Raw genomic sequence first — 16,721 nt, 5'->3', positions numbered from 1 at the left:
AGTCTTGGGCTTCTTCTCTGCATCTTGTTTGCAGGCTTTGGACTTAATGGGCTTGACACAATGTGAGCCTGTTGACAAAACAGTGTCGTTTTGTGCATTTTGTGCTCTGTTCTCTACACTCCCCCGCAAAATTGGTGTGGGGGGGAACGCCTAGGACAAGTTTGGCTCGGAAATACTCAAATGATCTTTGTGGAAGATATTTGGTGAATATGTCAGCTAGTTGGAAGTGTGCATGGATGTGATTGACAATCAAGTTTCCAAAAGCGACCTGCTCACGAACATAGTGATAGTGTGTGGCGAAGTGCTTAGTGCTAGCATGAAAACTTGGATTGGAGGTGAGATAAACAGCGGAGAGATTATCACAGTTGAGCTCCGGTGTTGCAGGTAGCTGGATGCCTAAGTCATGAAGAAGATTCACGATCCACGTGATTTCAGATGTCGCTTCAGACATGGCTCTGTATTCACCTTCAATGGAGCTTTTGGACATTGTTTGTTGTTTCTTTGACGACCAAGAGATCATATTACGACCAAGAAAAGTGCAAAAGCGACCAGTGGACCTGCTAGTGGACGGACACCCAGAGTAGTCACTGTCACTATACACTCGAAGCTTAGAATCTGTTTGGCGAGAAAAGGAGACTCCCATTGTAGTGGTGACTTTTATGTACCTTAGAATCCGTTTCAGAAGATTAAATTCAGAGACTGAAGGTTCATGCATCTTCTGACATACATAGTTGACAGAAAATTGCAGGTGTGGTCTTGTTAGCGTCAAGTACTGCAGTCGACCAGCCAAGCTTCTGAAATATTTAGGATTTTCGAACAAAACATGTTGTTTTGATACTTTGTTCAGTTGTTGAGGAAGTGGTGTTGCAACAGGAGCACATGTAGACATAGAAGCAGCAGCTATGAGATCCTCAGCATACTTTTGTTGTGACAGGAACATGCCATTTTCATGATACTGAATCTGAATACCAAGGAGGTAGTGAAGCCTGCCAAGATATTTCATTTTGAATTGCTTGTTTAGCTCATCAAGGAGAGTGGAGAGAAGCTCGAAGGAGTTTCCTGTAATAGCCATATCATCAACATAGAGTAGCAGCATAATAATGTATGTTCCTTTAAAGCAGACAAACAGATAGGGGTCTCTCAGACTGCAAGTGAAGCCAAAGTCAAGCAAAAAATTGCTGAATTTGTCAAACCAAGCTCTTGGAGCCTGTTTGAGGCCATAAAGTGATTTGTGGAGAAGACAAACATGATTTGGATGATTCTTGTCAACAAAACCAGCAGGTTGTTTCATGTAGACAATTTCATTGAGATCACCATGGAGAAAACATTTTGAACATCCATTTGCTTAATTTTCCAGTTCATAACTGTTGCAAAGTGAAGAACAGCCCTTATTGTCAATGTTCAAACTACTGGGCTATAAGTTTCAAGATAATCAATGCCTTCTTCCTATGTGAATCCTTGAGCGACGAGTCTGGCTTTAAACTTGTCTAAGGATCCATCTGCATTGAGTTTGACCCGAAAAACACATTTTGAACCTAAAACATGCATATCAGGTGTTTGAGGAACTAAAGAGAATGTATTCGCTTCTTTGCAGTTACTCATCTCTTCAGTCATAGATGTTGTCCAGTTTGGATCTTTAAGAGCAGCAATAACTGTTGCAGGATTCAGATAAGATACCTTATGTGTAAGTAGAGCATAGCGAGGATTCGGTTTAACAATACCAGCTTTTGATCGGGTGATCATTGGATGGGTTAAGATGTCTGCAGTGGATTCACAAATTGTTTCAGTTGCACAAATATCATCATTGGTAACTGAAATTTGCACATTTGAGACTGGTGAGTGTGAGCTGTTGCCTATAGGAACAAGATCTAAGCTTGTCGTACACTCAGAACTCACATCACCATCATCATGTTCAAGATCAGTCACGTTTGGTGTTGACATGTCGTCTATAGTAGCAGTGTTGTTGATTGTTGTGTCTGGAGATGGCATTGTTGGAACATGAACTTGTTCTTTTGATGTTGTAGTAGCTTCTATAGAGTCTGCAACGGGAGCACAAGATGCAGTGACATCCGAAAGCTGCCTGAGCCAGGCTCCATATAGTGGTGTGGGCGATGATTTGTGAAGATAACTGTATACACTTGTGAATGGGAAGCTTGCCTCATCAAAGATGACATGGCGACTGATGTATACGCGCCCAGTTGGAGGATAAAAGCATCTATAGCCTTTATATTTCTCAGTGTATCCAAGAATACACACTTGAGTGACCAAGGGTCAAACTTATTTTGAGTATATGGCCTCAACATTGGGAAGCAGGCACAACCAAAGGTCCTTAAGGCTGAATATTCTGGTGGTTTTGAGAATAGAGTGATGTTCACATATTTTACCCTGTTTTCCCTTAATATATTCACATCTTTTGCATCCTTTGCTATCCTTTTTGACCATTATTGCATAGTTTTAGGATTGTTCTTGCATTAGAGTGTAGTTGCAGTGCATTTGCATCTTTTCTTGCATAAACAGGTGATTTTGGAGCCTAAGGAGCATGGAAGCAATGTTGAGGAGAAGTGAAGCAATCATGAGGAGAAAGCAAAGGAGTTAAGGCTGGAGAATCAAGGTCCGGAGTCCCACTCGACTGCCCACTCGACCGTGTGCTGAGAGTGACTCGACCGAGTGGAAGGAGCACAAGAAAACCCAACTCGACCGGTCACTCGACCGAGCACCGGGTCGAGTTGGCCGAGCCGCCTGGCTATTTTGTCTTTTAGCATTTTTAGGGCTTCCCCTCCTTTTTCCTATTTAAGGACCTTGTACCCTGCAACCACAAGGGGGCAGCTTTTTAGATATTCTCAAACCTAGTATTTTACCCTTTTTGGGATTTATGCTTTTTGCACTTTTATTTTCTTAGATCTTGTACCTCTTTTGAAGGAGAAAACACAAGATTCTTGATACTTGTTTGTTTCATAACTTTCAAAGTATCAAGAATTCGAGTTTGATTCCTTCTCCAATATTGTAGATCTCTGTTTTATCTTTCTAATCATGCAAATTTCGTGTTTTTCTGGGTTTATGACTTTGCTGTTCATCATGTGTGATTGTGAGTAGTTTCCTTAGCTCTTAGGGATGGTTTAGGCTGGATGGATGTTGTGGTTATTTGATTTGGTCAAGCTTGATTGTTGTAGATCTCTTCTAGGCTAGATGTTCTTAATGCTGATCCTATAACTGAGAGGGTAGGGTTTGATCTCAAGCTTCTTAGCATCACAACAATGTCTAAGGTGCATAGATAAGGCTAGATCTAGAGATTATCATTAGGCTTGCTAAGAGATTACAAGTCTTGTTTGATTCTTGACATATTGCTTAATGCTTGCTTGTATAGATTCTTTACTTTGTGAGAACAAGTCTAGAAATATATTAGCTTGATTGTTTTTGCCATGAGAGTGGATTAACATGTTCTTAGAGATTATTGTCTAGAGATTAGCTCATGTTGATTGAGGTTTGTTGATCAAGTTAGATAACCACAATCTAAGTTCAGCCCATGAATCCATCCCTAAGACCTTCCTTGTCTATTGATTTCTTAGTCTAAATCCTGTTGTTTGATCGTTGTTTGATTTACTTTTGTCTTACTCTGTTTTGTCTGCATTGCTCTGTTTTACGTTTTTGTCCAGCTCGACCCTGCACTCGATCTACACTCAATCGAGTGCTTGCTCGAGTTCATTCCCAGAACTCTTGTTTATGATTTGTGTCTGTCCTGTCTTGTTTCTTATTTCATTCTAGTTGCATTTCTGTTGCATTCATTTAGTTTCATGTTCATTACTTTCCTTGCATTAGTTCATTACATGCATTACTATAGTTTGATCTCTGTTCTAGTTTTATTATTGCCATAATCATTCTGTTATATTACATTTAGTATCTTGTCCATTCAGCTTTTACATTCTGCATTTTACATTCTGCAATAGGTTGTTAGTGACAAACACCCTCTATAATTGGCTTAACTTAGACAAGTATTGCACACCCTGATTGCTTGCATTCACTCATTTAGGACTAGTACCTCTTATACTACAATTGCATAAGGGGAATTGAAACACCTTGCTTTCACCATTGTTCATCATCATATATTCATTCACATTCCATTTCACTCACACACAAGAAAGATACTAGTTTCAATTTGGCGCCGTTGCCCATTTGAGTGTTTATTTGTGACAATTAGGGTCTATATTAGTCTAAGATTAAGTTCCTATATCCCCTTGTTTGCTACTGATCTCGATTCTTCTACTGCTTGTTTGTGATTGAGTTTCAGGTACCAACTCGACCTTCAACTCGACCGCCACTCGACCGAGTGAGTGCTCGAGTTCGTGATCGAGTCAGAAGTCGGATACAAATAGACCTCACCTCCCAGTCGACTCGACCATCCACTCGAGCCTGCGATCGACCTAGTGCCTGTCCGAGTCTGTACTCGAGTCTGTTGATGCAAACAAGATCCAAGGGTCATCACAATCTTCAGAGACTCCTTGATCACATCAACCGACCACAAAGGGACCTGAGACAGCAGAGAACAATAATCAATCAGGAACAAGAACAACAAGTGCTAATGGAGCAACAAGATCAACAAGCTCCAAGGGCAAGGAACATTGGTGCTGGGGATGCACCTAACACACACAACCAAAGAGCTGGTATTGTGCCTCCTGCAGTTGCCAATAATAATTATGAAATCAAGAGTGGATTGATCTCCATGATACAAGCCAACAAATTTCATGGGTTGCTAATGGAGGATCCTCTAGATCACCTTGATGAGTTTGACAGGATATGTGGACTCACAAAAATCAATGGAGTAAGTGAAGATGGCTTCAAGTTAAGGCTATTCCCATTTTCCCTTGGAGACAAAGCTCATCTTTGGGAGAAGACTCTTCCTACTGGAGCAATAACCACATGGGATGCATGCAAGAAAGCTTTTCTGGCCAAGTTCTTCTCCAATGCAAGGACTGCTACGTTGAGGAATGAAATATCAGGTTTTGCATAGAGAAATAATGAAAGTTTTTGTGAGGCATGGAAGAGATTTAAAGGATTCCAAACTCAGTGTCCCCACCATGGATTCAGCAATGAGTCTTTGCTCAGCACTTTGTGCAGAATTTCTACCCAAGATTAGAATGCTACTTGATACAGCCTCCAATGGAAACTTTTTCAACAAGAATGTGGAAGAAGGCTGGGAGTTGGTAGAGAATCTTGCTCAATCAGATGGTAATTATAATGAAGATTATGATAGAACCATAAGGATCACCTCCACTGATCAAGAGGACAAATACAAGCAGGATTTAAAGATGGTCAATGAGAAGCTTGACAAGATTCTCCTAAGCCAATCAAAGACCATTCACTTCATTGGTGAAGAAGAAGCTCCAGTCCAAGAAGGAGATAGGGAGTTTGCTGAGTTGTGCTACATGCAAAACCAGGGAGGATTCAAAAGTTACAACCAAGGAGGATTCAAGACTAACAATCTCTCTTATAAGAGTAACAATGTGGCTAACCCACAAGATCAATTCTACCCCCCTCAACAGCCTCAACAACCTCAACAACAACAAAACTATATACCCAAGCAGAAACAACAGGTGTTCCAGCCCCAATTGTGTCCCCCACCAGGGTTTCAGACTAACCAAGGCCATGAACAAGACTTAAGAGCTATGATGCAACAATTGTTGGTTGGGCAAGCCAATGGAAAGCTTGAGGAGGCTAAGCAATTTGCTGAGTTGAATCAAAGGTTAACATCACAATATAATAATCTCAATATGAAGTTTGAAGGTCTGAACTCAAGAGTGAATTATATGGAGAGCAATATAGCATCTACTTCAGCTCCCAAACCCACCCAACTCCCTGGAAAAGCTGTTCAAAATCCAAGGGAGTTCACAGCCAAAGTCATTCATGTCTATGAAGAAGAAGTCACTGAGGACAGTGAAGTCCAAGCTGGGGAGGATTCATCATTTGTTGAAGCCCAGAGAGAAGTATTTGCAAAGCAAACTAAATCCGGCAGTGACCTCGACCCACCACTCGAACACACACACGATCGAGTGGGTGATCGAGTGACTGATCGAGCTGAAGTCTCCGAAGCTGATAAGCCCATTAAGTTCATTCCTCCTCCTTACAAGCCTCCACTACCATTCCCAGGGCGTTTCAAGGCACAAAAGCTTAAGGAACTAAGAGAGATCATTGAGAAAAAAGAAATGATGGCTTTGAAACAAGAGGAAGTGAAAGCTTTGAAGGAAGAAGTTGTTATTGAGAAAAAGGAGGTGATGGCCATAAAAGAGGTTATCATTGCTTACCAAGAAGAAGAGAGAGGACCTGCCTTGGAACAGTATGATCCATATCCTCTCTATAATGATTTTTTGCTTGAATTGTCAAAGAAGAAGGCTCATGCTCAGGATGAGAAGGATCTTGAGGACCTTGGAGGGGTTATTATCCCAATTAAAGTTGATGATACAGGTCCATTCTATCTGCCTTGCTCACTTAGCTATCTTCACTACAACCAGTGTTTACGTGACTTGGGAGCATCTATCAGTGTGATGCCCTACTCTATAGCACAAAAGCTTGGGCACACTGACTTCAAGTCCACCAACCTTCACATATGCCTAGCTGATGGGTCAAACAAGGATGTAGTTGGTAAGCTAGAAAACATTCCAGTCAAGATAGGAAAGGCAAGAATTCATACAGATTTTGTGGTTCTAGAGATGGATAAGGAGCCTGAAGATCCTATCATTCTAGGGAGGCCATTATTAGCCACTGTTGGAGCTGTTATAGATGTTAAGGAAGGTCTTGTGACCTTGAACATTGCTGAGGGGATAACCATGAAGTTTAACATCTATAACCCAACCAACCTACCCACCATTGATGATCAACCTTTCACTATCAAGGACAAAGGAGGTCATGAAGTTTTAAGTGAAGTGGCAACTCCAAGGGCTAAGCTCTCTTTACAAGAGGAATCAATAGAAAAGCTCAAGGGTTCAGTTCAAAAGCTGACTGAATTGGTAAAGGATTTCCAAGTCAAGCTAAACAAGAGGACTTTGAGGAAGGCAAGACCAAGGTTCAAAATTAAGAAGAAATATGGTTTGTGTGTTAAGGGTGAAGTGATCAAGAATCAACTTCCCACTGATCAAGAGGTGCCAGGGAGGATTTCATCACCTCCTTGGTATCTAAATCAAGCCTAGAAAGGCATCAAAAGTCAAGCTTAGTGTCTCTAAACAAGCTCACTAGGGAGGAAGTCCCTAAGGTATCATTGTACATATGCTTTATTTTCCTTGTAATTTTGATTTGTTTTCTTTTATGTTTGTGTTGGGCAGGCTTTTCAAAGAAAGTCTAGATGGGTATGGAGAGATTTGGACTTGGGGAAGTAGGCTCGCAAGCCCACTCGACCAGCCCATGAGATGCACTCGACCGAGTCCCAACCAAGAACTTCTCATGGCTTCCCAGTTCCAGTAGCATTTCCAGGCTATCCAAGTTACCCACCCATCCCACCTTAGTACTTCATGGATCCGACACTCCTGCAGTAGTTCTACCAGCAGCAAGGTCAACATTTTGGGAATCGCAGTCCAACTCGACCCCCCCACTCGACCATGCACTCGACCGAGTGCCAGTCGATTCCCATCGTCGAGGTGCCTCCATCTCCCCCTCAAAGTCACCAACCAGACCTCAACTACACTTATGAGAGCATGAATGAGGATGTGGACAGCTTCTTCCAGAATCCATGAGGTACCACTATCACCTTCCTTGTAAATATCATTGCATTTGATGTTGTGTTTTGTTTTTAGTCTTGAATCCTCTAGCAAATTTCTTTCACACAGAGGACTGTGTGATTTAAGTTTGGGGGAGGGTTTGAGATAGCATTTGATGTTGTGTTTTGTTTTCTTATTTCAAATTTTTAGCATCATCATGTTAGTATTTGCATAGCATCTAAGGCATAGAAAACCCCTAAAAATTTGAAATTTTTTGCAAAAATCTTTATAAAAAAAAGAGTGTTCATGTAGTTTGCATTGCATAATAGCATCTTGTTTAGCATGTTTCATGTAGGACTGTTAATTATTTGCATTAGGGATCTATGATGAGTTTTGCCTTGTTAGCTTGTTTAATTCACTAAACTAGGATCAATGCCCAAGTTAATAGTACTTTGATGCTAGTTGAGTAGTTAGAAGCATAAGATTGAACCAAACCTTGAATTCCTGCATTGCATTTGGTCTAAATTGAAGCATGTTGTGATTTGATGCCATTTCCTATTTATATGAACCTAATATTGACTTGTAATTATCAGTTTGTGCATTGCTTTAAACTCATGGATACCATATACATATTTGGATCATCTTTCTCCTTTTTACCACTCTTGTTGATCCAAGTAGCTGATTGAATCATTAAAATCAGTTTCCAATACCCTTAACCAACCCTTCTTTCAAGCCATGTTTATTATTGAGTGTGTAAGGCATATTTTGGGATTGAGCTTGGTAGAAAGTGTTAGGTTTGAACTGACAAGAATAATGCCTTGTGTAGTTCTAGTTTGCATTTTCCAAACTAGATAGGACTAGGTGATTTCATTGTTGGGTTTGGGATTTGGTTGTTTGAAAAAGAAAGAAAAGAAAAGAGGAAAAGAGAAAGAAAAGGTTAGACTCTTTAGGAGGGGAATGTGTTTAAGTAAAATCAAAGTCTAGTGAAAGAATGGGAAATATGATATTGTTTAAAGATGGTTTCAGTCAAAGAAAAGAAAGAAAAAAAAAGAAGAGTATAGCAAAATGCTTTTCTGTCTTAAGAATAAGAAGAAAAGAGAACCATAGCAAATAAGTAAGAATCTCCCATTCCACTAGAAAGATCAAATAAGAAACCTCTCCTAAGGCTTGAAAACAAAAGAGAAAAGGGTATTTGAGAAGAGAAGAAGATAAAGGGTAGAACTAGGATCATTTGGGCTTAGAATGATAGGATCAAACACTTGGGTTACTTTTGGGTAGACAAGGTTTTGTTCTTGTATGTGTCTAAGTGTTCTTACCTTTAGCATTCTTCTAAAGCTCAATCCATTTTTTATGAGAGAACCTTGATATTGATAAGCCCCACTCTAAACAGAGACCATCATTGTCTCTAAACCTTTATTTCCAAGCCAAATGAGTTTAAAACATTGCATAAGATTGATCCATGTTCTTGATTAAATGAATGTTAAAGGAAATGGTTGATTTGAATGCATGTGAACATCTAAGGCTCAAATCAGTAAAGGTTGTGATAGGTTTGTCTAAAGTCTTTAAGTACAGCTCATTCAACTTGCATAATAGTACTAGTAACTTGGACATTGATTCTAGCTGGTTTATTTGCAAGCTTTAGGAGCTGAGATCCCACTTTCAACCCTCACCTACCTTCTTATGTCTTGTTTATTTGCTTGAGGGCAAGCAAAAACTAAGTTTGGGGGTGTTGATGTTCACATATTTTACCCTGTTTTCCCTTAATATATTCACATCTTTTGCATCCTTTGCTATCCTTTTTGACCATTATTGCATAGTTTTAGGATTGTTCTTGCATTAGAGTGTAGTTGCATTGCATTTGCATCTTTTCTTGCATAAACATGTGATTTTGGAGCCTAAGGAGCATGGAAGCAATGCTGAGGAGAAGTGAAACAATCATGAGGAGAAAGCAAAGGAGTTAAGGCTGGAGAATCAATGTTCGGAGTCCCACTCGACTGCCCACTCGACCAGACACTCGACCGTGTGCTGAGAGTGACTCGACCGAGTGGAAGGAGCACAAGAAAACCCAACTCGACCGGTCACTCGACCGAGCACCGGGTCGAGTTGGCCGAGCCGCCTGGCTATTTTGTCTTTTAGCATTTTTAGGGCTTCCCCTCCTTTTTCCTATTTAAGGACCTTGTACCCTGAAGCCACAAGGGGGCAGCTTTTTAGATATTCTCAAACCTAGTATTTTACCCTTTTTGGGATTTATGCTTTTTGCACTTTTATTTTCTTAGATCTTGTACCTCTTTTGAAGGAGAAAACACAAGATTCTTGATACTTGTTTGTTTCATAACTTTCAAAGTATCAAGAATTCGAGTTTGATTCCTTCTCCAATATTGTAGATCTCTGTTTTATCTTTCTAATCATGCAAGTTTCGTGTTTTTCTGGGTTTATGACTTTTCTGTTCATCATGTGTGATTGTGAGTAGTTTCCTTAGCTCTTAGGGATGGTTTAGGCTGGATGGATGTTGTGGTTATTTGATTTGGTCAAGCTTGATTGTTGTAGATCTCTTCTAGGCTAGATGTTCTTAATGCTGATCCTATAACTGAGAGGGTAGGGTTTGATCTTAAGCTTCTTAGCATCACAACAATGTCTAAGGTGCATAGATAAGGCTAGATCTAGAGATTATCATTAGGCTTGCTAAGAGATTAGAAGTCTTGTTGGATTCTTGACATATTGATTAATGTTTGCTTGTATAGATTCTTTACTTTGTGAGAACAAGTCTAGAAATATATTAGCTTGATTGTTTTTGCCATGAGAGTGGATTAACATGTTCTTAGAGATTATTGTCTAGAGATTAGCTCATGTTGATTGAGGTTTGTTGATCAAGTTAGATAACCACAATCTAAGTTCAGCCCATGAATCCATCCCTAAGACCTTCCTTGTCTATTAATTTCTTAGTTTAAATCCTGTTGTTTGATTGTTGTTTGATTTACTTTTGTCTTACTCTGTTTTGTCTGCATTGCTCTGTTTTACATTTTTGTCCAGCTCAACCCTGCACTCGATCTACACTCTATCGAGTGCTTGCTCGAGTTCATTCCCAGAACTCTTGTTGATGATTTGTGTCTGTTCTGTCTTGTTTCTTATTTCATTCTAGTTGCATTTCTGTTGCATTCATTTAATTTCATGTTCATTACTTTCCTTGCATTAGTTCATTACATGCATTACTATAGTTTGATCTTTGTTCTAGTTTCATTATTTCCATAATCATTCTGTTACATTACATTTAGTATCTTGTCCATTCAGCTTTTACATTCTGCATTTTACATTCTGCAATAGGTTGTTAGTGACAAACACCCTCTATAATTGGCTTAACTTAGACAAGTATTGCACACCCTGATTGCTTGCATTCACTCATTTAGGATTGATACCTCTTATACTACAATTGCACAAGGGGAATTGAAACACCTTGCTTTCACCATTGTTCATCATCATATCATTCATTCACATTCCATTTCACTCACACACAAGAAAGATACTAGTTTCATAGAGCTTCATAAGGACTTATGTTACCTGCGAGTGTACTTGTAGGCAAGAGATTGCTCAGAAAATTTGATGTAAAGAAGGTTTCGACCCAGAAACTTTGTGGAGTAGCACTTTGAAAAAGTAAAGTCAGAGCCATCTCTGTCAACTGCCTATGCTTCCTCTCTGCTATGCCATTTTGCTGTGGAGTATGTGGACAAGAGACAAAATGTTGAATAAGAAATTTCTGACTTGTAAATTCCCCACCTCCATCTGATTGAAATGTTCCTATCTTTGTTTGTAAAAGATTTTCAACAAAAAACTGATACTTGATGAAGATTGAGTAGAAATCAGATTTTCTTTTTAGAGGATAAAGCCAACAGTATCTTGAGAAGTTATCAATGAACACAACATAAAATCTGAATCCTTGAACATTAGATACAGGGGAAGGACCCCCAAGATCACAATGCACTCTCTCTAGGGGTCTTGATGCAATAAAAGTAGAAGAAACAAACAGCAATTTTGAACTCTTCCTAAGCTGACATGACTCACACACCTTCTTGGTACTTTTATTGATTTGGATTACCTTATTTGTAGATAGAAGCTGAAGGATCTGCTGATGTGGATGCCCTAACCTTTGGTGCCAAACCTCATCGCTAGTCTTGACTTGTCTTGTAGAGTAAAACATCTTATACTTTGGGTCATCCAGTTTATACAAACCATTAGTTTCCCTTCTCTTTGTGAGAACTTTGCGTGTTGCTTTGTCCTTTATAACAACATCATCACCATCAAAAGCAAGCTGGTCACATATATCTTTGATTCTTCTAAAATACTCAGACATGCTTTTATCTAACTTCTCACTATTTTGAAGGCGTCTTTGCAACTCAAACAGCCTAGAAGACGATGTGCGGTTAAAGTGAGAGATCAGAGTGGCCCATACCTCATGAAATGTTGTAGATCCGACTACCAGCCTCATTACATTTTCACTCATCAAACCAAGTAGCCAAGCTTTAACCACATGATCAACTCGAGACCAGTTTTCAAAGTCTGGATTTGAAACCTCTTCTGTCTTGTTATCATTTTTGTTTCAGACAGGAATCGTTTCTTGTGGTGGCTTGGTGGCGCCGTTTACAAACCCGAGTAGAGCTTGACTGCGGAGAAAGGACTCAAACTGAGATTTCCATATGATGTAGTTTTCTTCTGTGAGTTTGATTGTAACACAGTTAGAGATTTGTAACGAAGGAGAAGAGAAGAGTTCCATGGAGCCATCCATGGCTCTGATACCATGAAAGAAAATAAGAGTGGTGAAAGATTGTTTCTTTTGTTATTCAATCCTTGAAGATATTACATTGCAAGTGGTTCACTAATATAGTTACATAAGATTAAACCTAGATTCTAGAGAGTTCTTTGATCAACCAGCTGTGAGAGATTATGTGGCTTCAACTTCATCAACTGGTCCCAACATCTTGAATCGATTATGTAGAGTCACTGTCGTACTTTGTATGGACTCCTTTGCTAACGCCTTATTGTCTGTTGCAAGTGGCCGTTGCAGAGTCTTGGACTTCTTCTCTGCATCTTGTTTGCAGGCTTTGGATTTAATAGGCTTGACACATTGTGAGCCTGTTGACAAAACAGTGTCGTTTTGTGCATTTAGTGCTCTGTTACCTACATGAGATTGATATATATATATATATATATAACTGGTCCATTCTCTATTGAGGTTTTGCATAATATTGTGCATCCTCCGTATCACTTGATAATCCTAATTACTTTATACTCGACACCAAAAAGTTCTTCTATACCAAACAACGCAAATCCTGAATGACATGCTTCTTTGAGAAAGTTACATAACAACATAATGAATGCTACAAAAAAAAAAAAAAAAAAAAACTTAATGAATGCGCGTCTAGGAAATAAAGAACAAAAAGGAATGAAAATAAGTTTTCAAGCCATTTTCGTGCCATTACAAGTTTGACATATCAGTTGAAGATATTCATGAGCGCCAAATGAAGCAATGTACTAGATTTTAATCCACGGTATACGGCATGTATATAATTTTTATTATTATTTATATTTTATATTTTATTTGTTTGTTAAATATTAGATGTTTTCCAGATAGAGGAATAACTAAATTTCCTGACCGTTTGCGCGGCTAAATGATTATATTAATTTTTAACCTGCAATATACTTCATGACCATTTATTTGTTATATTTAGTTTGTTATGTTTATTTTTGAGAATCTATTTTGATTTTTAATTATTATAACAAAAAATAAGGGATCTAAATACATAGTAAGTCATTTGTACACTATGATTAAGTCACATTTTTCCTAATGATTTAATTATTTTACACAATCTTAGGAAAATCAACTTAATTTTTATATGTCAAATATACTAATATTAATAGTGTTGACAAATAAGAAAATGAAGATTTAACCCGTGTTAGCACAAATTTAATGATATTTTATTAATTCCAACACATCCTCTTTATAACCCATCTACTATGTAACCATATTATATACTATTTTAAATTTTTTTAATTTTACATATTCATATTATATTTTAAAATTTTATTAAGCTATATATATTAATTATAATATTTAAATAAATATGAATCGAAATTCTTCTTACGTTAAGAATCAAAGCTTACAGAATTTGAAAAAAAATAGGAATCAAGTTGTTGTTTTCTTTGTTTGCAAAGGATTCATAGATATAATATATTCAATACACAATAGAAGGTGTTATTAAATATATCATAGTTTCTGTTTCCATATTGAATCTGCTGTATTTTTTTGGTTGGAATGGTATGTAAAATATATAGGAAACAAAATCTGAAGTAATGCTATTTTTGGAAATTTTTTAGGGATTAACTTTGTAAATAAGTTATATGTGTTTGTAATACTATGAAAAAGAACAAGAAATAATAAAGTGAAAGAGAGGGAGGAGCAGCCACGAGAGAGTGAGAGAGATTAGAGAACCCTTTCTTTGATCAAAGACAACTTGTATATTTTACTCCTTACAAAACTCCTTATTTATAGTGTACTACAAAAGACATGAGTCACACACTTATTCACTTGGTAATGACAAGTGGTAAGTTATGTAATATTACATGAACAAGTGTCATGACATGTGTCTTGTCATGGATTAATCACAATTATATTTTATAATACTTCCCTTTGATTATCCATCACCATTGAGTTACGTACTACCTCATTAAAAACCTTGTCACGGAAAAACCCATTGGGATAAAAAAACCATGACAAGGGAAAAAGAGTATAGTAACGTAATCTCCCCCTCGAAAAGATATGTATAATCTTTCTTCTTAAATCTCGGAGATGACGCATTCCAATACTGTGAATATGCTGAATGTGGTAGTCGGAAGCGCCTTTGTGAATAGATCTGCTGCATTGTCACTTGATCGGATATGTTGGATATCAACTTCCTTCTTTTGCTCGAGTTCTTGAGTGTAAGAGAGGAATATGTTTTGTTTTGTCGCTCTTTGTGTAGCTTCCTTTGATTTGGGCGACATATGCAACAGAGTCTCCAAACAGTGTTGTTGCCTTTTGGTTGCCTCTTTCTAATAGGTCTCAACAATCATTAAATAGTTGATGTTGATCGAACCCTCAGTTCGAAGTTCTTCGCCAACATGTTACGAGGCTCCAGTCTTAGGCATGTAACTATTGGTTTGCGTTCGGGCATCATCTGAGCCATTATGTATTCTTGATATGGCATATGAAGCACAATTATTTTGGCATTACTTGAATAAGAGAAGACCAAAGTCTGTCACTAAAACGTCAAAAAGTCATTGTTTTGCTATATATCTTTATATAGATCCGATATAAATCTTCCATCTGCAAAAACAACTAAACCAAACTCGGGGTTTCTAAAATATAATAAGCCCAATTTAATCATACCTTTGCAATAGAAGATATATTTTAACTCATCTCAAAATCTACTCATAGAGAAAGAGTTATATGCTGCAAAGAGATTAGTAGAAAATGCTTTGCACAATTCATAAGATATATAAATGCTTGCGAGCATTTATACATGACCTTAAATGACTATATATATATGACTTCCTTTAGAAGTTATTGGTATAACATCTATTTCGAAAGATGTTTACAAGATCTTTTATTCAAAATAACCCTTTAAGGGTTTTGATGATCATCAATGAGTTTTCGAGAACATAATTATGATATCATATATCTTTCGGGATAAGCTCTACAAGCATCCCATGCGATGTATTTCAAGTCATCATATAACATCAATTTTGATTGATATAGGGTACTTTAACAAAACATGGCGCGACACACCATTTTGTTATATATCATTATACCCTTTTAACAAAATATCATCATCCGCTAGAAACATATTTTTATTGGAGCATTTTTAGCTTGGACGTGCGATTTCTCAGACCTACAAGGTCATATTCATTTATGTGAGGATCAATCATTATATGAAATCTCATCCATCAGCTTTTTGCATTTTATTTGCAATATATATTTTGAATAGTAATATTTTGAACTTTTGAACTTTCAAGTTCATATTCATTATATTCATTTGTTCAAAGATCCAAAACTATTTGATGATTCTCCCATAATGATGGAGAATTTTATCATCCAACATGATGATATGCAAATCTTGCAATAGGCATATCTCTCATAAGATGGTTTTATATTAATAGAGCGTCGAATCATCTCCCGCATCTATATATTTCATCCTCTTTAGATGATATTCATGCGGAGTGGAAGAGCATTTACAATATATATCACACACCCATAAAATTAAAAATGAGAAATATTTAATCTCCAACCATGAATATATAACATGGGAGAAATATTTTTTTCAAACTGTTGGCCTCATTTATGATATTTATTACATACAAAACTGCATGTTTCATGTAAAAACATGGAGTTTAAATCACCATGAATTGTTTTGAAATATCTTGGAGTTGCACTATGAACGATTCATCATAGCTCATTTCAAGAGTGAACATCATGGATGTTTCACTTTATCACATGTGCCATATATATGTGATAAACTATAGGATATGACTTCACCATAGTTATATCGCTATGGGTGTCAAATTCACCAAAGTTTATCGACTTATTGCCGATGTGGGATTCCTTTAATTCTACCCCTTGAGATGATAACTCTTAAAGTTCATTCATCTCGTACTGAATCCCACTTTAGGATCAACAACATACCGATTTCGGTTAGGTCTACTATCTTAGATCCTTATAAGATGTGAGCTTAGTATTACCCCCTCTCAAGACGATGACTTTTATGTCCATTCACCTTTGACCAAATCTTATTTTTAGATCGGTTATATTTGGGGTTTAATTTGGGTATTTATCAAAGAAATCAAACTATCATATATATACAATGAGCTTGTTAATCCAAAAGGATAGTGAATGGGCCAACATTATATGATTCTAGAGGCATAACCTACTACAGAATTAAGGAGGAGGTATATAACCATCGACTCCATAAACAATAAGTAGAAATTTCAATAATTCAAATAAACTTAAATAAA

The 16,721-nt window shown here is 37.5% G+C and overlaps 1 non-coding gene across 1 annotated transcript; it reads right to left on the bottom strand.

Annotated features, from left to right (window-relative positions):
* Positions 1-4,972: 4,972 nt before the first annotated feature.
* Positions 4,973-5,079, bottom strand: LOC147929788 (small nucleolar RNA R71). The gene has a single exon (XR_015579061.1). It is a non-coding gene; the product is annotated as a small nucleolar RNA R71 (small nucleolar RNA).
* Between the last annotated feature and the right edge of the window lie 11,642 nt (positions 5,080-16,721).

The sequence above is a fragment of the Camelina sativa genome, chromosome 13 (assembly GCF_030686135.1).
Source record: "Camelina sativa cultivar CO46 ecotype springtype chromosome 13, ASM3068613v1".
Lineage (NCBI taxonomy): Eukaryota > Viridiplantae > Streptophyta > Magnoliopsida > Brassicales > Brassicaceae > Camelina > Camelina sativa.
This window is presented reverse-complemented; position numbering and strand designations above follow the sequence as displayed.